The 24,246-nt window shown below is 51.2% G+C and overlaps 1 long non-coding RNA gene across 4 annotated transcripts in view; it reads right to left on the reverse strand.

Moving 5' to 3' along the window:
• LOC100912319 (uncharacterized) overlaps positions 1 to 24,246 on the reverse strand; it is a 47,699-nt gene that overhangs the window by 17,404 nt on the left and 6,049 nt on the right. For 3 of the 4 annotated variants that reach the window (XR_010055897.1, XR_005490566.2, XR_005490565.2), the window contains exons 2-3: positions 5,718 to 5,955; positions 35 to 72 (exon numbers count right to left, since the gene is read on the reverse strand). This is a non-coding gene — a long non-coding RNA (uncharacterized LOC100912319). Of the gene's footprint in view, positions 1 to 34; positions 73 to 5,717; positions 5,956 to 8,370; positions 8,485 to 13,718; positions 13,859 to 24,246 lie in introns of all 4 variants that reach the window. The other variant, XR_010055896.1, reaches the window with a different exon arrangement.

Consider the following 24,246-nt stretch of genomic DNA (forward strand, 5'->3'; position numbering starts at 1 on the left):
GACCCTCATGGTAAAGGACAGAATCGAACCTTACCAGCTGTCTTCTAGTCTCCTCCACACACCCCATTCTCCCTGCCGTAAATAAATACATGCAGGTTAGAAATAGAACTACATAAAAGGAACAGGTAAAAATCTACTGACCCTCCCCCACGTCCACCTTCAAGGTATGACAAGAAAATGGAGGTTTAGACAGAAGGCAAGAGGTCTGCAGAGTAACGAAAAGACCCTGGTTGAGGCGTGGCCCTGTCCGGGTCTGACCCATCTCAGCTCTAGTGGGTCCTGCATAATGATCTGGCAGTGTCAGGATCTGGGAAGCAAGTCTATCCTCTGGGTGGCACCAGGGCTTCTGCCCCCTCCCCTGCCCCCCATGAGATTCTTTGAAGGATGCTAACTCTTTGGGGTCCTTTGTTTCTACAGTGCGGTAGCAGGCTTGTCTCTCTTAGGGTATCCCTCTGGATAACAGCTGCATTTGACCCTCGTGGAGTCGGAGTTATCCATGCAGAGGCAACCTGAATGGACTGGCTGAAATCCTGCTCTCCCTGAAGGACCCGCAAGGCCACATCCAAGGAACTGCTACATGCTTTGGACACTGAGTTTTGATGGTGGTAATGCCACTTTTTCCTGGCATCAGACTCGCAGTGCTGAGATGTGCTCTGCCCACCGCCAGACTCTCCCCTAAGTGGCCATGGCTAAGGCCTGAGTGGGAGGTGGGTCAGCCGGGCTGTCTGGGTCAGTCCAGGACAGCACCGGTGGCTCCCGGCCTCCCCAAGCTCTCAAGCTCCCACTTCTTTCCCTCCTCCTGTTCTTTGCTGTCCAACCCCCAGGCTCCATTTGCCCTACAGAACCAAACCTACAGCCCCCTGGAAAGAGTGAAGGGAAGACCCCGACCCAGACATAATTAGTCGACACTGCAGATCAGAATCCAACTCTCCAGAGACTGGCTGGAAACGGGAAGGGGTTCTAATTTCACTATAGAGACTCTGCTCAGCTTCCAATGGGACCCCCACAGAGACCAGCAGGGAGCTGCTCTCCACACTCAGTTCCCTTCGGCTCAGCAGTTCCCAAAGTAGGACGCGCAGCATATTTAGGATAGTGCCACTAGGTAGAGAGGGAGCATCCTAAAGAGGGGCCTTGCTTGAAAGCTGAGTATGTACTGCTTCGGTGGCACAGCACTTATGGCCACGGCGATACACAAGGCCCATCCTAGGATAGCACATGGGTGAGGGCACAGAATGGAGCTCAGAACTTCTCCAAATCTCTGAGACAGCTACAGAGAACAGGATGTGGGGGGAGACTGGAAAGGTGGCTGAGAGGCTGAGAGTCCCAGTACCCACGTCAGGTAGTTCGTTACCGCTTGTGTGATCAACCCACATGAGCAGAGACACACAATTTAAAATAAGCCGGGCGGTGGAGGCATACGCCTCTGATCCTGGCACCCGGGAGGCAGAGGCAGGCGGATCTCTGAGTTCAAGGCCAGCCTGGTCTACATAGCCAGTTTCAGAACAGTCAAGGCTGCATGGAGAAACCCTGTCTTGGAAAATGAAACAAACAAACAAACAGAAAGCGTAATAAAAATTTCAAACGTCACGCAGCCTTGACGTCCAGCGACAACTGGTTCCCCGCCTTGGTCTCCTTCCCACAGCAAAGAGACCAACGGAGTCAGTCACTCATAGCATGGGGCCCCTCCCCTCCTTCTAGGTCCCTGGCTGAGAAGTTCTAGACTGGAGAAATCTAATTGCTTTACTGTGTGCCTGGTGTTGTCTGTCAATCGAGATCCCTCTCCCAGACCCATCTCCACCTACTTTCTGGAAGCGCCCGCTGTCCAGGTGGATCACTCCCCTGATGCCAGCTGGGGATGGCTGGAGGATGGTGCCCGTCTGCTTGTTTATTTCCAGCAAGCTCAGTTGCTAAGGATTTGTCAAATTACACCGTGGTGTATTGTTCACTAGTTCTGACCTGCCTGGAGGCATCATTTGCGGCTCAGAGAGAAAGGCTTTTTATCCTGTGGCCTTCCAGAGTGCACGGAGTCCAGTCCCAGCAGGGATGGCTGGCTTCTATATCAGTGACCAGGCAAGCATGCATTTTTCCTTTTCCTTCGACTTATAGGACTTTGGGATACTGAAGAGGGAGGGAAGCTCTAGAGGAGTCTCAGGATGAGGTGAACCCTGCAGAAACCTGCCCTTCGGGTGAACCCAGGGCCAAGAGCTTCTTAGAGGACAATGCTGGCCTTCTGGCTGACAAAGAGAGGCAGAACCCTCAGAGGCTGCAGGAGCCAGAGTTCTCTGGTCCAGAAGAACCTGTAGCGTCTTACCTCACCTGATCATACTGACTCATGAGAGAAAGGTCATGGGGAAGCCTGGAAAAAAATGGGCACAGGCAGAGAGATGGGGTACATACCAAGGAAAGCCTGGGGTTGGATAGAAGAGGGACAGTCTCCCCTTCCTGTCACCTCTGGAACTACTGTAAAAGACAGCCATCGTCCTGGGCAAAGAGGGGAACCTGAGCAGGAACCCCACCCAGCATGGCGCTTCAAGCCATGCACCAAACCAGGTTTCCATCCTCAAGGATCAGCCAGGAGAACCAGCAAAGGTCAAGGTGGGAAAGGCAGATGTGTCCCATCCATCCAGAGCCACTCAGAGTTCAGCCTTCACTGATGCCATACCATCTTGCAAACAGCTTGGGTGGCATGCTGTGAGGTTGTTATAAAGGTCCCTGCCTAGCTCCACCCACAAGAGCCCTCCTAGTCTCCAGCCATGAGTTGCTCTGTGGCTCACTGACCTTTGACCCGGGGTCACAGCTGGGGTCAAGTTCTCCACCTGTCTGCCTCATCTGACTTAATCAGGCTCACTCAACCTCCTTGATGTAAACGAGGAAAAAAAAAAATAATGGTGGCTGTCTTTCCTGGAACTAGGAGAGAGACTTAGCTGTGTAAGCGTAAGGACCCAAGTACAAATCCTTAGGACCTACGTGAAAAGCCAGGCATAAGGTTTTGTGCACTTGAAACCCCAGTGATGTGGGGAGCAGGGAAGAGGATGGCCGGGACTTGCTGGTGGTCAGCCAAGCTCCAGGTCCGGTGAGAGACCCTGCCTCAACGGAACAATCTGGGGAGCAATGGGACAGGACACTCGGCATCCTGCTCTCTGGCTTCTGCATGCACCTATGCACCATGCACAACTGCACACGTCTACGTGCATATGCCTCACATGTGCACCACAGAGAGGGAGAGAGGGAGGGGAAGGGGAGGGGGAGGGGGAGGGGGAAAGAGAATGTCTTAAAAAGAAAAAAAAAAAGAATGTCTCCATCCCTCCCCCAGCGTCTATTAGCTGTGTATAAATTCCAGTGGGGAGGGGAGCTTATGAGCACCTGCTCTTTGCACAACAGGGCAGCTGGTCTGGTCGTGTGCAGATGTTGTGCAGGTAACCGCAGAGACTGTGCATTTAAGAATACAACAGCCACATCACATCCCAAAGTCACTATCCTATGACATCTATTCTTTTTATTACCAGGGACAACATTGGACTCTGCGACACGTGGGTGTGGGAAAAACACAAGAACTTTCCCTCTTATACTTGAACAAAGCCACATTTGAGGTGCAGGGTGGCCAGTGACTCCAGCTCTAAGAAGCTAGGGACGAGTGCTCAGCGGTTAAGAGTACTGACTGCTCTTCCAGAGGTCCTGAGTTCAAATCCCAGCAACCACATAGTGGCTCACAACCCTCTGTGATGGGATCTGATGCCCTCCTCTGGTGTGTCTGAAGACAGCTACAGTGTACTTGTATATAATAAATAAATCTTAAGAAGAAGGAGGAGGAGGAGGAAGAAGAAGAGGAGGAAGAAGAGGAGGGAGAAGAGGAAGAGGAGGAAGAGGAGGAGGAGGAAGAGGAAGAGGAGGAGGAGGAAGAGAAGAAGAAGAAGAAGAAGAAGAAGAAGAAGAAGAAGAAGAAGAAGAAGAAGAAGAAGAAGAAGAAGAAGAAGAAGAAGGGGGGCTGGGGATTTAGCTCAGTGGTAGAGCGCTTACCTAGGAAGCGCAAGGCCCTGGGTTCGGTCCCCAGCTCCGAAAAAAAGAACCAAAAAAGAAGAAGAAGAAGAAGAAGAAGAAGAAGAAGAAGAAGAAGAAGAAGAAGAAGAAGAAGAAGAAGAAGAAGAAGAAGAAGAAGCAGCAGCAGCTAGATATGAGAATGTGGGAGTTCTCCCAGCCTGGCAACTTCAGACTTCCTCACCCGTGGGAGTGGTGGTGGAGCTGGCACCCTCCTGCCACCCCGTGCCCTGGCACGCCTGACCCTGGAGCTGGTGGACTGAGGCCAGCCACACTCAAATTCATTGACTTCCTGGGGAAAATGAACCACTTGGGGCCAGCCTTGGATGCCTGCTGTGTCTTCCTCGGGCCTTGTCTCATCTGGAAAGGTAGCCAGACATGGGTAAAGAAATTACCTCCCGGGCCTGCATAAACCAGAGGGAATATCGTGGCCCGACTGGTCCATCCTGCCCACTTCCATGACTCCACCCAGCCTCCCTCTTGCCTCCACGCTGTCCCTCCCCTGACCCTTAGCTCCTAGTGACCAAGGGAAGTTAGCAGCAGGCAGCTCCCCAGTCCCTGTCTACATTCCCATCTTGTTCCAGGTATAAGGGCAGACTGGCTTGCCGTCACTATAGACCATGGCGCAAAAACACAATAAAATACAACGAGTGTTTTCTCAGCAAAAAAAAAAAAAAAAAAAAATCCATTAGATGAGTTACTGTTGTAATTTAATAATGGGATGGGGAACTACAGCAAATTACCGAAGTATATAATTAAAGTAAATCTATTTTAAAGTCCTTTATTGCCTGATATTTCTCAGCTCTCACCCTCCTTCATCTCGTCTCCACACTGTGGCCCCCCCCTTCCCTTTCCTGCGCAGGAGGGGGATGGGAGTGACGGATGCCCACAGCGCTTCACGCCTCAGCTGCAAATCCCTCTCTCCTGTTGCTTCTCACTGATGGACAGGATGTGTGTGGTACCCGAGGTCATTGCTGCTCCTTTCCCGGATGAGCTGAGATCTACCACCCACAGACACCCAGGACCACCGTTCCTGGAACCTAGGGGCTAGGGGGTGGCTTTAGAACAAGGCATGGGCTGGAGAGATGGCTTTAGTGCTTGCCGTACAAGCGTGAGGGCCTGAGCTGGGATCCTCGGCATCAGGTAAAAAGCTGTCCACACCCACTGTTCCGGTGCTGGGATGAATCCCTGGAGCCCCCTAGTCTGATAATCCATCCAAATCAGTGAGCTGCAGGTTCAGTGAGAGAGAGACCCTGTCTCCTCAAATAATGTGAAGCGAAACACTACTGGAGAAGATGCCCAATATTGGTCTCTGGTCTCCATGGGTGGTCACACATGTGTACACCCATACTAACATGTACATATAACACAGAGAGAGAGAGAGAGAGAGAGAGAGAGAGAGAGAGAGAGAGAGAGAGAGAGAAGAAAAGAATACCCTTCATGGGGCTGGGGATTTAGCTCAGTGGTAGAGCGCTTACCTAGGAAGCACAAGGCCCTGGGTTCGGTCCCCAGCTCCGGAAAAAAAAAAAAAAAGAAAGAAAAAAGAAAAGAATACCCTTCATATGGAGTACATAGAAGCCATTGACTTGCAGGCCAATTTGCCAAAACTCTCCCATCCCCAAATGTTTGGTTCACACAGAGCAATAGAATGCAAGATACAGAAAGGGTTGGTTAGAACTTACCCAGCATCTCACAGCAAAACAGCGATGGGGTTGGGATTTGATCTCAAGCACCGGACGTCTGACCAGCCGAGTCAGGACGTGCTTCTGGGGTTGGAGTCTGGAGTTCTGGAGTCTGGGGTTGCTTCTGTGCAGGAGGCCAGAACCTGGGCTGCGATGAATCAGGAGGAACAGCAGGCAGCTGGCGGCCCAGCAGCCCAGCGTCCTTTCTAGAATTCAGGGGAAGCAGGAGGGAGCCAGGCTGCACAGTAGACACAAAACTAAATCAGTGAGTTAGACACGTTACTCATGGCTGTACTTCTAGCACTTGGGAGGCTGGGGGTGGGGGTGGGTAGGAGAGGGTGGAAGGGAGGGTGGGAGGGAGGGTGGGAGGTCTAAGTGTGAGGTTATTCTGGGTTGCAGGTAAAGATCCTATCTTAAAGAGATGAATCACCTTCATCAGAAACCCTAGGATATGTCACAGGAGTTCTCAGACTTTACGCTTAGAAAGGAAGACTTCACAGCCCAGACTTCTGGGGACAGGAAGGACAGGAAGGGGTGGCCTGAGTTTTTCCCACCTCAAGTAATCTCAGTATAAAAAAAAAAATTATGATACAGCATCTCTTGTAGCCCAGGCTAGCCTCAAACTTGATATGTAGCTGAGGATGGCTTTTTGCTTTTTGTTCCTCCTGACTCTACTTCCTTAGTGCTGGGATTATGGGGCGTGACACCCTGTCCAGTTTTATGTGAAGTGGGGATTGGAACTTTGAGCTTTTTGCATGCTCAGCAAGCCCTCTACCAACTAGGTCAAATCCCCAGGCCAAAGAAGAAAGTTTATGGTCCCCTCAAACTCAGGAAGAGCCCCCCAGATTGTATACAAGAACCAAGTGGTCTGGACAGAGACAAAGTCACATGCTACTGTGTTAACATAGTGAGTGCTTAGCCTTAGAGAGAATAAAAAAGGCCCCCAAACTGCCAGCACGTCTTGAGGGAGACCAGATGTTGCCCAGAGACATCACCCACGTCAGCCAGCAGAGGTCCTGCCCTCCTGGCTGAGCAAAGAATTGGGTTTCTCCTATGGAGGGGACCCAAGAAGCACCAGCCACTGGGAGAGGAAGGAAGAGAGAGGTTGCTTTAAAAAGCTGGAGGCCTATGCAAATGAGATGCAGAGTGGCATGCAAATTGCACCTTAGGTTCTCAGATCTCTAGTCTTTCCTGGGCTGAGCCTCTGCAGCCTTCTCTGATTTCTAAGGACCACCTTCTCCTTCCGTCCTTGTACGTGAAAGACAGAAGTCCAAGTACAAATCTGCCTCCTCCACAGCCTGCAGCCCTAGCCGCAGCACATCACCCGTCCACTTTCCAGTCCAGGACATGCCCAGTGATATGCACAAAAGCCCTAGGGATGCCTGAGAACAGTGAGGGCAGGCACACGCATGTCCTTGAGACTCTTTGCAGTGTCAGAACGTTTACCGGATGCTGTAATACAGGTGGCATTCTCCGCTAAGGCATCCAAGGAACGGTGTAGGGCTGTTTTCATAATGGAGAAAGAGAGCCACAGGGAAGGAAGGAGCAAGACACATGGCTATTAACGGGGCAGGGAAGAGACAAAATCAGGACAGGAGGGACCTGGAGCTCATGTCCAGACTAGAAGGTGTGGCCCTTAGAGGAAAGGATGTGGCAGGTGAGGGGAAACAGAGGAGAGAAAGCTTCAGGAAGGACAATGGGAAACATTCCCCTGCCCTACCCCCACAGCAAGGCCGAATCCAGCTGTCCTAGCTGCTGTCCTAAAGAGGGCCTAGAGGGCTCAAAAAAGCCTTAGGTGGCCCCAGTTGTATTCAGGGTCCTTAAAGTTGGTCAAGGATTCTCTAAGAGGCTCCACACCCTTCGCCCCTCATTAGGTCCCTCCCCAGGCTCCTTTGGCACCTCTTTGTCTAAGACAATGGGGGTGGAGGGAAGCGACTAAAGCAATCAGGTCTTCTTGTATCTCCTACTAGCAGGCTAGGCCCAGAGTGACATCAGAGACCTGGGAGGAGGGAGGTGATGCTGCCACCGATAGCCCCTTCTTCGTGCTGGTGTCCTCATGCTTTTGTACACCTGCACCGTTGGTCTTTCGTCTCCAGAACAGAAATAGGCCCTTCTCAGCAGCTACAGACCCACGGAGCTCTGAACAGACTCGATCACCAGGACCACATGGATGACATGGACTTTTCTAAGGTGGCAATGGGGGTGGGGGTAGGGTGGGGAGCAGAGGCTGCCCACAGTGGGGACTCTTTGAGGGATATCCCTTCTCCCTTCCCTGCCTGCCCACACCAGATCAAAGCTTGCTGCCTTCCCGTTTCTCCTCCGTGGGAATCACCCTCCAAAGGGGGTGACCTTCGGCAGAAGCAAAGTCCTGGATTACAAAGGAAGCGGGCACCATGTGGCTGAAAACGCCATGCTAGCGATGTCTGCATCTACACGGACCACCAGCCAGACCCTCTGAACAAAGCAGGCACTGGGAAAACATAGACTGAGCTGTGTCTTCCCAAAACCCGCAAGTCACAGCCTTACCTCACAGTGAGGCTGTGCGGTAGAGGCAATCCCTTTAGGAGCTAATTAAAGCCAGTACAGGAAGTCTTGAGGGCGGGGCTCTGTCTTTGTTACTATCCATGGTCAGCTTGACAGCGTCTAGACTCACCTAGGGCACCAGCCTCAGTGCGTGTCTGTGAGGGGGCTTCTAGAGCGGGTTAACTGAGGTAGGGAGATTGTCCCTGGATGTGGATGGCACCGTTCTGTGGGCTGCAGACCTGTGCTGAATAACAAGGAGAAAGGAAGCTGAGTGGCTAGACTTGTCTCTGCTTCCTGCCCACAAATGCTGTGTGACCCCTTATCTCAGACTCGCCACCATGCCTGGACTGCACTCTCAAACTGTGCACCAGAATAAATCCTTACTCCCTTAGGATGTCTTGCCATCTCAACAGGAACCTCAGAATGGATCGAGAGGAGACAACAGACAGTCCCCCCCCCCCCCGACTCCTCTGTCCACCCTCCACCCTCCTCCCTCCACCCTCCTTCCTCCCTCCTCCCTGCCCACCATGAGATACCAGTGTCTGAGGTTTCAGACCCTAGCCTGTAGTATGTGATCAGGCAACCAATCAGATTAAGACCTACACCGTCTATGCCTTTAGAACTAATTAACACAGATGTGGAAATGAGGATGACCCACCAGCTGCAAATGAAGACTCCTAAGAAGATCACAGAAACTAGAATCCGCTCTGCAGAAGCCTGCAGGCTAAGGGAGGTCCTGGGCGTTAGCTCAAGCACACATTTCCTGCCCCGCTCCTGCCCACAGCTTGCTTCTGGCTTCACCGTGGGTCCACCTGGGCCAGAAGCTGCCAGCACAGCCCCTGTGTGCACAGCCCAAGATGGATGCCTTTGGCCTACGTGGGGGGTGGGAGTGGGGGAGAATGTGATGGTTGATTTTGTCAACTTGACAGAATGGAGAATCAGCTGCCAGACAATCCCTGGGCTGGGTACTGGACGGAACAAAACCGAGGTGCTAGTTACCAGCATCCCTCTCCCTGCTCTCTCACCAAGGACGTTGTGTGACCCGCTGTCTCACACTCGGGCTTTCACCATCCCCCTGATGTCCTTGAACTGTGAACCAAAACCCTTTCCTTCCTCAGGTTCCTTTTGTTGGGGGATCTTATCAGAAACAGGAAAATTTATTTAATACAGAAAAGCGCACTTCCCAGGCGAGGCCAGTTCTGAGCTACAAGAGTCCAATAAAGAAGTACAAAGGCACCAGACTCCCCAAGCTCCTGGTGGAGGCCCCACCAGGGATCTCCTGGAAACCCCGCCCACTCCATGTGCTGCAGGAACACCTCCGACCTCATAAACAACTGGACTGCAGGGATCTGCCTTACAGACCACAGACCCACTAGGAGTACGGATATGGGAGGTTAGTCAAGCTGGCCCTCTGATTAGCCATATGGTCTCGTGCTTTCTCCTAATTTCCCAGGGCTTCTGTTTCTCCCTCTGCAAAACACACCAAACCATGCCTAACAGCCATACCTTACAGACACCTTACGAGCTGTCCTAAAAGTTGCGATCTCTCTGGAACTACAGGTTGAGTATTTAGTTAGGTGGCTGCTTTATTCCTTATGAGAGAAAGGAGGGACCAGCACCAACTCTATCCTGTAAGTGGGAAACTTGGGCACGTGGACGTGGTAGTTAGATCATCACCCAGCAAAGATGTGACAGCTCCAGGAACCTGCTTCAGATCCGGTATCTCAGACACTGTTCCCTAGTGCCAGCCTTACTAGTCAGTGCAGAGAGAGAGAGAGAGAGAGAGAGAGAGAGAGAGAGAGAGAGAGAGAACACACCAGGGTGGCTTCTGTCTTCATAGCTCACCATTTTGTGTCCAACCTCCCAGGACTGCTGAGGAGCTCCCAGATACTTTGCAACAAATAACTCTAAGACAATGAACTTAAAACAAAATTCCAAGATGCTTTGTAACAAATTACTCCAAGACAGTGGGCTTAAAACAAAGTAGGGTTCAGGGGTCCAGGCCTCCCGCCAGGTCCTCCACTTTGGGCTCTCACGAAGCTGCTATCCTAGTCTGGATTGCTAATCATCTGAAAGGAAGATCTGTCTTCAACTCAGCCAGTTGGTGTCTGTCAGTCCCTCGTGCACTGTTGGGACTGTCTCTTTGCTGGCTGTCAGATGGCGACCACCCTCTACTTCCGGCTAAATAGACCCTCTACCAGCAACTCAGAGCTTGTCCAGCTACTTTGTCAAAGTCAGCATGGGGTGGGGGCCGGGAGTGGGTGGGTATTGTGCCTATTTGGTCAGGCACAGTCCTACCTTCAGACCCAAAGGTGGCAGGAATCATAGAGAACAATCTGGTGGCCACCATGTGACACGGTAGGCACACAAGCATGTCCCCAGTTTCCAGTTGCAGGAAGAATGTCAAGAACAGGTGAAGGACCCGCCCAGGTTCGGCTCAGTGTGAAAACATTGCCAGCAGCACCTCCTGAGCTACATGGTGGCTGAGGTACCGGCTGGCTGTGGCAGAAACCAGGTTGGTAATCAGTAAATAAATACCCTGAAGTCAGCCCTGGGCTACAGACTGTGGGAGCCGGGAGAATGAAGCTTCCCTTACTATTATAGTCCTGTTACCTGGTGTCCGCTCTGCACAGTCTGGTGTCAGCACCAGCTGAGGATGTGCACATCGGTTGACAGTAGCCAGTGCTGCTGCTTCTGCCTCTCCCTTGTGGGAAGGGAGGTTGTCCGGCCTCAGTTATACCCCCGGTGCCTCTTCCACACCTGGTTTCTTCTTTTATTCTTCTTTTAAAAAGTCTTTTTGTTGCTTCAAATCTGTTTTTAGTTACGTGTGTAAGTGTGTGGTTGTGTACAGGTTTGTTTACCTGAGTACAGCGCCTGTGGTACTGTGGGTACGGTGTTGTTTCCCCTGGAGCAGGGAAGTTGTTGCAAGCATCCTGACATGGGTGCTGGAGCTCAAGGCCAATGCAAGAACAGTGTGCATTTTCAACAATCGAGTCACCTTCCTAGGCATCCCCTCGTGTGTGTGTGTGTGTGTGTGTGTGTGTGTGTGTGTTTGTGTATGTGAATGTGTGTGTGCATGTGTGTGCACGCATGAATGTATGTGTGTATACTGTGTGTGTGCACGCATGAATGTATGTGTGTATATTGTGTATGTGCATGAATGTGTGTATGCGTGTATACTGTATGTTTGTATGTGCATGAATATGTGTCTGTGTGTGTATGAGTGTGTGTGTATGTGTGTGTATGTGTGTGTATGTGTATGTGTGTGTGTATGAGTGTGTGTGTGTATGAGAGTGTGTGTGTGTGTGTGTGTGTGTGTGTGTAGCCCAGAGAATGACTCTAGGTACTACTGCTCTTCGGACCTAAAAAATCAGACACTGTCACCCCTGGTTTGGTCTTTGATGCCGTTATTGTTTAAGATGGTGTACTGGCTGGTTGTGTGTGTCAACTTGACACAAGCTGGAGTTATCACAAAGAAAGGAGCCTCCCTTGAGGAAATACCTCCATGAGACCCAGCTGTAAGGCATTTTCTCAATTAGTGATCAAGGGGGGAGGGTCCAGCCCATTGTGGTGGTGCCATCCCCGAGCTTGGTAGTCCTGGGTTCTACTGGACTTGCAAACTGATCAAGCCAGGGGAAGCAAGCCAGTAAGTAACATCCCTCCATGGCCTCTGCGTCAGCTCCTGCTTCCTGCCCTGTGTGAGTTCCAGTCTTGACTTCCTTTGGTGAAGAACAGCAATGTGGAAGTGTGAGCTGAATAAACCCTTTCCTCCCCAACTTGCTCCTTGGTCACGATGTTTGTGCAGGAAGAGAAACCCTGACTGAGACAGATGGGTTCTGAGCATGGAACTTAAGTTCCAGAGTTTGCAAGCAAGCGCTTTACCAACAGAGTCATGTCCACAGCCACATTGTGAGTGAGTCTCTCCCTCACAAAGGTCTGAGAATGAGGCCTCCAAGGAGACGGATTGTCCGTCCTCCCCCACCTCACCTGGTTGGCCTCTCTGTTCTAGAATAGTTAAGTTCACAGGAAGGCTCTGCGGGGCAGGTCAAACGTTAAAACTGCCTGGAGCCCAAACCAGCTCCCAAACTGAGAAGAAAGGCCTTTTGTTAGGAGAGCCTCTAGTGGGAGAGGGCGGTCTCCCTCCCGGAATGGGAAGTCTGCTGGTGGCGATATCTAATGAAGACTTTTATGATAGAAATGTAATTGTTTAAAAAAAAAACACTTTTTTTTTACATTGGTCTCAGAGCCTTCAATCCAAGAGCTCGTTCTTTCCCTCATTCATACCCTAAATGAGCCCTAATTAATCTCGAAGCTGGAAGAAAGGAGGCTAGATTGCAGCTTTCTCTGTAAGGACACACTTCATATTTTGGGGGAGTTTGAAGAGGCTCTCAAGCATTTCCCTCAGTGGTATTTTATCAGCGTTTCAGAGCGGCTTCATTAGGCTGCCGAGGCTGCTAATTGCATTACCATATTTTTAAGCCTCATAGGTGCGGGTCAGGCTCGACATCTTCCAAATTCTCCCAACAGTTTGCCAGGTTGGCATTTCAGAAACTCCGTGCACGGTTTGCTTTGGGCGCAAGGGAAGGAGACTGGCACCAGTACGGGGGGGGGGATGGGGGGCCTGCTGACCGCCACCTGGTCTCTCTCACTGGTCGGAGAATGTGGCTACAGAATCAACCTCACGGGTGAGAGGCTGTAACTCCAGGATTCAAGAGACTAAAGCTCTGTAGGCAAAGGCACCTGCCTCCATCCCCAAAGCCCCCACGAAGGAAAGAATTAAAGGGGGAAAAAGGCATAGCTGTACAAGTTAATGTCATCCTGTGGAGGGAAAAAAATCCCTTCAATACCCTCGCCAAGGAGGCAGAAACAAAATGGGCCCATGTGTGCACGCATGCATGACTGTGGATAGATATAAACATATGTACACACGTGTATTTACATAGACGTGTATATGTGTGTTTGGACAGTTACAAAAATGTAGGCATATATATGAGATAACTGCACATATGTGTGTAGGTAGATAAAATACATATACATGTATATGACTGAATTTAGGTATATGTAAATATATGTGCATATATAAACACTATGTGTTTACATAGATATAAATAAAGGCATATATACGGATATCTGTATATTGCATATCTATGAATGTGGATATATAACTGAATATAAATGTGTGTATATTTATATAGATTTGAATATATGCAGATTCTGTATTAGTTACTTCTCTCATTGTTGTGACCAAATACTTGACCAAGTTAAGGGGCTGGTCAGGTGGCCGGGCAGCTAAGAGCACTTGCTGCTCTTGCAGATGACCCAAGTTGGGTTCCAACCCCCCAAACCAAGCTGCTCACAGCCTCGTATGACTCCAGCTCCAAGGGATGTGACACGCTCTCACGCCTTCCATGGGCACCTGTACACATGGAGTGTACATTACAATTATGTATAAACAAGAGCTTTTAAAAAGATTCTTACAAGGGGCCAGAGAGGTGGCTCAGCAGTTAAGAACACTGGACGCTCTTCCAGAGGATCTGGGTTCAGTTCCCAGCCCCGACATGGTGACTCACAACCATCTGTAACTCCAGTTCCAGGAGGTCTGATCCCTCTTCTGGCTTCTGCAGATACCGAGAAAGAAAATGGTACATACATACACGCACAGGCAAAGCATCGGCATGCATACGTTTTTAAAGAGCAAACAAAACTTTGAAAAGCAGAGAAAGGAGAGAAAACGACAGGCTGGGCTATGCATCTCAAGATCTGCTCCCCTGGGGAGAGCCACTTCCTCCAGCCGGGCCCCACCTCATAAAGGTTTTACAACCTCCCAAAACAGCGCCAGCAGCTAAGATCAGAATGGGAAGCTAGGCCAAGTCAGAGGACCTTCTGTGAGAGGTCAGGAGCCCCAACCCAGCTGCACATTCCCAGACAGTTTCACCCCTCTAAACATGCGTTCCCTATCTGTAGGGTAGGGAAGTGTTGTCCATCCTACTGAGACAAGAAGATGGTGACATCCGATGTGGGAAACATTAACTCCATCCAACCGCTGGCCTCTTCCAAGGGCCCAGCCCCAACCTTGCACAATTGAAGGCAGCTGAGCACCTACCCCTAAGATGGGGACCCCTCAGGGCCAGCAGGCCTTGCCAATACACCACACTGGGTCTTGCTGACCAGCACCATGGTAAGACAGAGAGTCTTCCTCCCCCACAAGCTTTCTCTCACCTCCTTGTGAAAGGTCACCAGCAACCTGGAATCTCCCTAGGGGCAACAGGAAGAATGACTGCTAGGCCTCCCTCAGGCTCTGGGCTCCCCTTCCTAAGGTCACTGCCTGGAGAGACCCAGTCCTGAGAAAGTTTGGATCATGCTGTCTTGGCTATCGGGGACTGCTGATCCAGGAGAGAGGCTCCATGTTAAAAGAAAGGATAACTCTGCCCATGTTCAGTCGCTCTAGGAACAAAATGAGGCCTTTAGGCCACTACTTACTTCCCAGAGCTGCCTGATTCTTCGATAAGTTTCCCGGACCCCAGACTTCCAGACCTGGGATCCCTGCTCTGCTAAAGGAGGAAGGGTTCAGCAGGTGGTCAAGAAAGTTCCAGAATAAGGTTTTGTATTTCCACCTGCCGATGACTTGCCTCCCAGGAGATCCTAGAGGAGCTCCCAACAGCTGCTGGGGTAGTCTGAGGGGAATTGGCTACCTGACTGGTGCTGCCTTGTCGAGAGCTCTTCAATGTGTTCTGTAGAAGGCCCCAGTTCCCCACATTCGATGGTGGGTGACAGGTTAATGGAGTCCAGAAGTTGTTCACACTTCCTGGCAGAGAGCAGTGTGGTCTCAAACCTAGGCTTTGGTGTTGGGTGGGCAGGACCAAAGGGTTAGCTCCCAGGGCTGCACCCTGTGTGGGACTGAGCAAAAGGGTCAACCAGTAAGGGTGTCTTCCCCATCCTTCTCCATAGCCTCTCTCCACTGTCCACCCCATCCCCCCTCCACAGCAGCCTCCCTACTAAACAACCCTATCCTCAAATCTGCACAGCATCCTTCCTACTGCTCACCTAACCCATCCCCAGGCCATTGTCAACCCCTGCCCATCCCCCACCACAACTTCTACTCTACTGTTCCCACCCGTACCCCCTTCCCCCTCTACCTCACTCCCAACCTCCACAGTCTCTCCTCACTGCCTGACCACTCCTTATCTATCCTCACTGACCACCCTGTCTCTCCACAGCCTCCCTACTCCAGCACCTGTCTTGCTGCAGCACCATACCCATGGCAAGCCCCGCCCAGAGGAGGTACCAGCTTGCATCTGTTTACCAGGAAGCATGAGAAAGATTGTCTTTGAGAGCTTCCTATCCCAGAACCTCTCACCCCTCTTGTCCTTGTGTCTCCTAACCCTGCACCCTGTACCCCTCTCTCAGGACCCCTGCCTAAAGAATGATGCCACACTGGGTCCACCAACATCTCTTAGCCTAACTAAAACAATCCAACCCCCAACCTATAGGCAGACTCATGGGCCAAGGCTTTCTTCTCGGGCGCCTCTAAGTTGTGTCAAGTGGACAATCAAAACTGACCATCACGGTTAGTCCATGGGGTCTTAGCTTTGATACTTAGTCGTCAGTGAGGGTCGCTTGGGTGGGTAACACCCCTAGTGTCCTAGCCTCACCCTCCCCCCTCACCTGCTAACAAGGAGGCATCCGATTGCCTGCTTCTGAAGGGTCACAGAAGGTTCTGGTGCGCAGTTCCATGAGAACCTCTGACAGCAGAGATTGAAAGGGGCAGCAGACACCCTGCCAGCTCTGACACCGAGGAGTAAAAAAGTCAGGGTTGCAGTGATTTAGAACAGAACAGGCATCCCCTAGGGATGAGGGGTCACCCGACATGAGAAGACAGATGACACCCACGGTAGAAGAAGCTATACCCCTCTCCCTCTCTCAGACTATGCTCAGGCCTATGCTTTGAAACCCTGTTCTCTGATGTCACCTAATGTCACCCTAAAGGACACCGGAGGGCTGAGCACCTCCTAGTCATGCCTTCTCTTGCATTGGTTGCAAGGCCTCAATGAAATACACGCACAAGGCTGCATGTGTCTTGCATGTGCACAGCCCATGTCTGTGCCAAGGAATACCACCAGGTAGGTACCAGGTAGGTACCTCATGGTCTCCTTAGTACAGTTTTCCTCAGCTTCTCTTTCCCTTCTCCTGTGTGTCCCTGCTGAGTCCCAGCACCTACTGTGTGTGGGTGGACACTGCTCAGAGTTGGTGCTTGGTAACTGTTTGGAACATTAAACATCTTCACACAGGCACATGCACCACCAGCCAGCCCTATTGGCACAGGCTCCGCCCCCAATCCCTTACTGTCTCAAGGAAGGGCATTCCTCCTGCTCCACCGGCCATACCTCCCTCTCTGCCCTTCTCTCTGCAGCTGCCCACCCCCAGGCTGCCCTCCACAGTGAACCCCTAGGCTGCCCTCCACAGTGAATCCCCCAGGCTGCCCTCCACAGTGAACCCCCAAGGCTGCCCTCCACAGTGAACCCCCAGGCTGCCCTCCACAGTGAACCCCCAAGGCTGCCCTCCACAGTGAAGCCCCCAGCAGCCCTCCACAGTGAACCCCCAGGCTGCCCTCCACAGCGAACCCCCCAGCAGCCCTCCACAGTGAACCCCCCAGGCTGCCCTCCACAGTGAACTCCCAAGGCTGCCCTCCACAGTGAAGCCCCCAGCAGCCCTCCACAGTGAACCCCCCACGCTGCCCTCCACAGTGAACCCCCAGGCTGCCCTCCACAGTGAACCCCCAAGGCTGCCCTCCACAGCGAACCCCCCAGCAGCCCTCCACAGTGAACCCCCCAGGCTGCCCTCCACAGTGAACCCCCAGGCTGCCCTCCACACTGAACCCCTCCAGGCTGCCCTCCACACTGAACCCCCAGGCTGCCCTCCACAGTGAACCCCCAGGCTGCCCTCCACAGCGAACCCCCAAGGCTGCCCTCCACAGCGAACCCCCCAGCAGCCCTCCACAGTGAACCCCCCAGGCTGCCCTCCACAGTGAACCCCCAGGCTGCCCTCCATACTGAACCCCCAGGCTGCCCTCCACACTGAACCCCTCCAGGCTGCCCTCCACACTGAACCCCCAGGCTGCCCTCTACACTGAACCTCCAGGCTGCCCTCCATAGTGAACCTCCCAGGCTGCCCTCCACAGTGAACCCCCAGGCTGCCCTCCACAGTGAACCCCCCAGCAGCCCTCCATACTGAATCCTCCCAGGCTGCCCTCCACACTGAACCCCTCCAGGCTGCCCTCCACAGTGAACCCTCCACAGTGGAGCCAGCCATTCGGACCTGTTGACAGACTTATGCATGGGACTTTTAAAAATGACTGGGGTTGGGGATTTAGCTCAGTGGTAGAGCGCTTGCCTAGGAAGCGCAAGGCCCTGGGTTCGGTCCCCAGCTCCGAAAAAAAGAACCAAAAATAAATAAATAAATAAATAAATAAAAATGACTATTTGCATGCTTCTAAAATGCTTCTTAAAAGACATTCTGGAACCTTCCTTTCCTTCTCTCAGAGTCTCTGGGTGCTGCCAATCCAGCAGAACTGAGGGTCGAATTTCATACCCCACTCAGAATGTATACTTTATGTGACGGTTACCTGCGTTGGGTACCTTCCAGAGCCCACCCCAGTTTCTTCTGTGAAATGAGAGAATAACAACCCCAGCAGGCTGATCCTCCTGAAGAGTCAATGACCTGCGTGTGTTGTCTCGACCACTTGGAGCAAAGCCCGTCTGTGGCGTCAGTGATTATGATTGTCACCGTCATTTTTTGTGTACAGAGAAAGAGATGCTAAGAGTTGGACGTGGGAGGTGGAGACAGACAGATTTCCCAGAGCTCACTGGCCAGCTGGTCTAGCCAATTCAGCAAGCTCTGGGTCTGAGAGAGACCCTGCTTCAAACACTAAGCTGGAAACCAACTGGAGAAGACACCTGATGTTACTGGTGGCCTGCACATGTGCACTTATGTATGCTTCTGCATACAAGCACATAAACTAGTACACATAAGGAAGGAAGGAAGGAAGGAAGGAAGGAAGGGAGGGAGGGAGGGAGGGAGGGAGGGAGGGAGGGAGGGAAGGAGAGGGGGGGGTTGGGGATTTAGCTCAGTGGTAGAGCGCTTGCCTAGCAAGCGCAAGGCCCTGGGTTCTGTCCTCAGCTCAAAAAAAAAAAAAAAAAAAAAAAAAAGGAAAGAAAGAAAGAAAGAAAGGAAGGAAGGAAGAGGGGAAGGGGAAGGGGAAGGGAAAGGGGAGGATGAGAGGAGATGAAAGGAGAGGAGAGGAGAGGCAAGGCAAGGCTGTTGAGAAATACATTCTGCACAGTAGCCAATCACAGTTGTTCAGCTGGTCGCCACCCTCCTTCGTGAAAACCCCTCCAGGGCTCACAGTGTCCTTAGGCAAAGTCTTTCGAACTACTGCTGGCTGGAGGTTTGTACTGATGACTCCCACCCAGCCAGCCACTCCTCTGACACCACCAGAGGGGAGAGGGTCAACACAAACCCCCCCTCCAAAAAAAAAAAACCCCATGTGGCCCCAAATCAATTCAATATGGCAGGACCCGCTTACATCTGCGCCCAGCAGTAGCCTGTGCTTTCAGGGCAAAACGCAAATGATGAATTCTGGAATCCGAGGCACTGAGAGGACTTCCCAGGCTTTCTCTCTGCAGGAAACATCGGCCGTGCTGGCGAGTACCCTTGACTGTGGGGACTGTGTTATTGCAGGTGTCTTATCTCATTCAACATTATTATTTCCTGAGGAGAAGGCAGCAGAGCAAGCACTGGGGCTATTGGCCCCTCTACGGCGACGGCGAACCACACTTTGTATTCACAGCCGAGAAGAAAATCCTTCTAGGACTTGTGAAAGAGACCAGAATGGTGGGGTGGGGACAGGTATTAAAAAAGGGAACTGGCCAGCATGGGAGCCGAACCGCAAGAGGAAAATATTTCATTTAATGTGTGGTTAAGGGAGGAACCAATGCCTTCTCTCTCCCCCCTCTTTCTCTCCTTCTCTCTCCCTTTCCACCTCCTCTCTCTCCTCTCCCAATATCCTCCACTGCCACCCCACACACACACACAAATCGTGTGCCCGTGTTTTGTGATGACTGATGTTATTCCTTATGGCTTTCAGAGCAAGAGAAGTCACCAGGGCTTCATCTGTTATGTTTATTCCGACAGAAATAAATCTCAGTCCTTCAGAAATAAGTCTCAGCCCAGGCCGGCTGGGGAATCAGGCTGGCCACACCCCCTTACCACTGGTCACCACCCCCCATCACCTCCCTGTGGATAAGCCCCATAGAATGGACCAAGACACACTTTGGCCTTATTGATCACCGGGCTGCTTCATTACCTCTGTGGGCTGTAGATCAATAAGCTCACAGCAACATAATAGACTTTTTAAGAAAATCAATTAGGCAGATTTTTTTTTCTAGAATCGAGTCCGCACGGCCCTCGAGTAGGTGTGTGTGGTTTAACTTGCACAGCACAGATCCCTCCAAGAGCTGTCTTATAATGAGCGGGGTCAAGGCCAAGCTGAAAAGCACACAGTCAGTAATAGAAACCAGCCGAACTTGAGACTGAAGCGAGGTCTCAGGGAAAGGCCAGAACCATTTGAGCCACGGCCTTGCTAGAGATCTGCGAGTAGCCCCATTGGTCACCTTGCTTGATCCCTGCGCATCCTTTTGTGGGCAAAAATCTGTGAGCATGCTTCTTCATTCGTCCTGATTTTGAAGACCTGGAGTCGAAGCTTCTTAGAAAGCTCAGACCGCTGTCTGAATTTCCCATTCAGAGAACAGAAGGAAGCTGGGCGGGCAGAACCATGAAATGCGACCAGGCTGTGGCTCACAGATTTGGCACCGTGCCTCCCATGCCTCTTCCCCGAGCCTGCAGAGAAGCACCTGGGGCCCTGGCAAGCCAGACCCAGGCTTCACGTAGAGAGGGGGAGGCTTCTGACACCTGCAGCACCCAGGGACTGGCTTCAAACATTTGGGGGTAGGTGCAAATGAACAAATGTGGGAGGGGTGCGTGTGTGTGCAAGTGCACACAAGCATGTGTAAGTGCAGGAGACCAGACGACCACCCCCAGGGTCGTTCCCCAGGCACCTTCCACTTTTTGTTTGAGACAAAGTCTCTCACTCGTCCGTCTGGAAATCTGCTAAGTAGATTGGGCCCCTCCTAGTCAGCAAGCTCCAGGAATCCTCCTGTCTCCACCTTGCCAGCACTGGGATTTCAAGTGTGAGGCACACCGCAGCTGGCTTTTTACCTGGCATCTGGTGGTCCCCACTCAGGTCCTCGTGCTTGCAAGGCAAGCCCTGAACTGGCAGAGCATCTCCCCAGATCCTGTGCTTGGCAGCTCACAGTCCCAAAAGCAAACCGGAAGGGTGGAGGTGTAGAGTACCCCAAGGGGATGCTCAGAGGTTCTCAGCGGGTGGGACCGACCCACCTACAATCTCCTCTGCTTTAGCCTCCTGTCCGCTTTCTTCCTGGCCTGATTATGGACCGTGCGCATTTGAAAGGAGTGGGAGAAAGAACGGATTCTCTTCTCCCTTCTAACAAGTCTGAGATAAACTATTCTAACAGTCGTGAGGACACGGACTGGTGTAGAGCCCAGCAGGAGAGGGGCCAGAAGTCCACAGCTCTGCCAAACTCATGGATCCACGTGTCCCAGCCCGTGCAGAATAAATGACAAAGTGGTAAACTCCACAGAGGAGACGAGCGCTGACATTTAAAGTTCTCTCTCTGCTTCGTTCTCCTGGTTCATGTCATCAGAACACTGGGGTGGAATCTTAGCTGTGATTTACGTCCATTTCGAGGTGGATCTTATTCACCGGCATTTCCTCCCGTCGGTGTCTGGCTGTCCCGAGCCTGTCCTTGGGTAACTCAGGCTCTCTTTCTGAGACTCCCGTCCTGCCTCAACCCTGGGCTATACAAAGAGTTTGATTATTTGTTTGTGAGTTTGTGTGGTGTGTGTATGTGTATGCGTGGTGTGTATGTGTGTGTTTATAAATGTGTGTAGTGTGTGTATGTGTGTTGTGTCTGTGTGTGTGTGTGTGTATATATGTGTGTGGTGTGTATATGTGTGTGTGGTATGTGGTGTGTGTCTGTATGTATGTGTGGTGTGTGTATGTATATGTGTAGTGTGTATGTGTGTGTTTATATATATGTGTAGTGTGTGTCTGTGTGTATGTGTGTGTTGTGTCTATGTGTGTACGTATGTGTGTGGTGTGTGTATGTGTGTGTATATGTGTGTGTGGTATGTGGTGTGTGTGTCTGTATGTGTGTGTGGTGTGTGTGTCTGTATGGTGTGTATGTGTTTATGTGTGTGTGGTATGTGGTGTGTGTGGTGTATGTATGTATATGTGTGTGTGGTGTGTGTATGTGTGTATATGAGTAGTATATGTATGTGTATATGTGTGTATGTGTATTTGGTGTGTGTACTGTGTGGTGTGTGTGTGGTGTGTGTATGTTTCTGTGTGTGTGATATGTATGTGTGTGCATGTGTGTGGTATATGTGTGCTGTGTATGTGTGTGTATGTGGAATTTGTGTGTGTCTGTGTTGTGTGTGTTGTGTGTGTATGTGTATATACGGAGTGTGTGTGTGTGTGTGTGTGTGTGTGTGTGTGTGTGTGGTCAGAGGTCAGCCTAAGCTGTCACCCACCCAGCACTGTTCACCTTGTGTTGGAAAAGAGTCTCATTGGACTGGAACCCATTAGATGAGCTGGACTGGCTAGTGAGCAAGACCCAGGGACCGAGCTATCTCAGCCTTCCCAATTCTGGGACTGCAAGAATGTGCCACCATGCATGGCATCTGCACCCGTCCTGGGGATCCAACTCTGGTCCTTGGGCTTGCAGTTGAGCCAGCCCAGCCTGCTGCTGTGGGCATCGCCTGCAGACACTAAGTCGTGCTTTGTGTAAGCCCTCCCTCCTTTTCTTACCACACCTGTCGTTTCCCTTGGAGTTGGGAAGTTTGTAATTTAAAACCTGGATTGCAGTGAGAAGCCCAATTTCTCCCTGAAAGGCTAAAAAAAAATAATAATAATCTGAAAGACGGGGTTGGGGATTTAGCTCAGTGGTAGAGCACTTGCCTAGCAAACGCAAGGCCCTGGGTTCGGTCCCCAGCTCCGAAAAAAAGAAAAAGAAAAAAAAAATAATCTGAAAGACTCTCAGACAATTCTCAGGCCCAGGTGGAGCTGCCTGGAGACCAGAATTTGTCTGAAAATGGAGATAGTACCCATCAATCCTTGCTGGTGTGAGAGTCAAAGGCTGTCTGCCTTGATCCTTGGCCTCCCTGCAGAGGGCAGTGTGAGGGAACCAACAAGGTTCACACCCAATGCTTCCCAAACAGTTCCAACAACTGGAGACCATGACTTCAAATATCTGACCCAAGGGGGGACACTCTTTTTTTTTTTTTGGTTCTTTTTTTTTTCGGAGCTGGGGACCGAACCCAGGGCCTTGCGCTTCCTAGGTAAGCGCTCTACCACTGAGCCAAATCCCCAGCCCCCATGGGGGGACACTCTTATTCAAACCACCAGAGTCTTTAGTCCCAACAGACTTCATAGTAACTATAAAGGATCTCAGCTACCCACTGAACAAACCATCCAAAGAACCATGTTGAACCTTTTGCACCGAACCACTCGGATTTAATGCCAGCCACATGGATGCTGGGTTCTGAGACTCTGTGGAACTCCACAAAGAAAAAAAAATCAGCCTCCCTTAATAAGCAGGGTAGAAACAAGACATCCCTCTGTGTGTCCTGTTGGTACGGTCCTCCCTAGAGAACTCTAAAATTTTGTTTTTACAGAGCCTTACTATGTATCCCTGGCTGACCTAGAGCTCACTGTGCAGACCAGGATGGCCTCAAACTGACGAAGTATGGCTGTCCCTTCTTCTTGGGTTCTGGGATTAAAGGCACGCAGCAATACACCTGGTGAGAACTCTTGGTTTTTCCCTCTCAGAGAAGGACTGAAGTAGACAAGTCGTCAGTCATTAAATATACAGGGGGAGCTTCCACGTGCCTTGAGTTCCTCAGGGAAATATTCCCAAGTGAGCCAGGACAAAGGTCTGTCTTCTAGGGGCCTCTATTCTGTGATTGCTATTAACCAAGACCCAGGCTCCCAGCAAAGTGTGTCTAACCCACTGCCCAATTCCACCCCACCCCAGCTAGAGAACTCCCCTGAAGGCAACCTGTATTAAGGAGTTCTCTGTTACAGTAACAAAACTTCTGTTGCAAGGTAGCTATAAATAGAAATTCACTTAGCTCAGGAATTTGGTCTTGCTTTGGGGGTGCTGTTTGTTTGATGTTTGTGATGGGTCTCCGTGTATTCCAGGCTGATCTTGGACCCAGTCCTGGCTTGGCCTCCCAGGTACTGAGAGACTGAAAGGCCAATAGTGTATCTGCTGCCCTGGGAAGGGCTTCTGGAGGAGGCCATCATGGTGGGCTGTGTGTAAGAAGAGGTTCCCTGTGGAGATGGGGCCAGAGCAGGAGAAACACACACACACACACACACACACACACACACACACACCTTCCAACATCATCAGAGTGAAGACCAAGCTTCTAACACATGAGCCATTGGAGGGCACCCTCAAACCATGTCCAAACCATAGCCCACTCCAGAACTTATATATACAATCCTCTATCGGGTTCAAAGAGGTACATGCCCGGCAGGGGTAGGGGATAGCTTTACTGGCAAACTGGTTACTATACAAGCATAAAAGTCTGAGTTCTGACCCCCAGCACACAGGTAAGAAGCCAGACATAGTGGTATACATCCACTGTTCCAGTGTCTGGAAGACGGACAAATCTCAAAGGTCACTGGCCAGCCAGTCTAGCTAAATCAGTGCGCTCCAGGTTCAAGGAGACACTGTCTTAAAAAAAAAAAAAAAAAGGTGTGGAATGTGGTGGTTTGAATAAGGAATGTCCTTCATTGGCTTGTGTATTTGTGTACCTGGTCTCCAGCAGGTGGCGATGCTTAGAGGAGGTTCTGGAACCTTCA

The sequence above is a fragment of the Rattus norvegicus genome, chromosome 10 (assembly GCF_036323735.1).
Source record: "Rattus norvegicus strain BN/NHsdMcwi chromosome 10, GRCr8, whole genome shotgun sequence".
Lineage (NCBI taxonomy): Eukaryota > Metazoa > Chordata > Mammalia > Rodentia > Muridae > Rattus > Rattus norvegicus.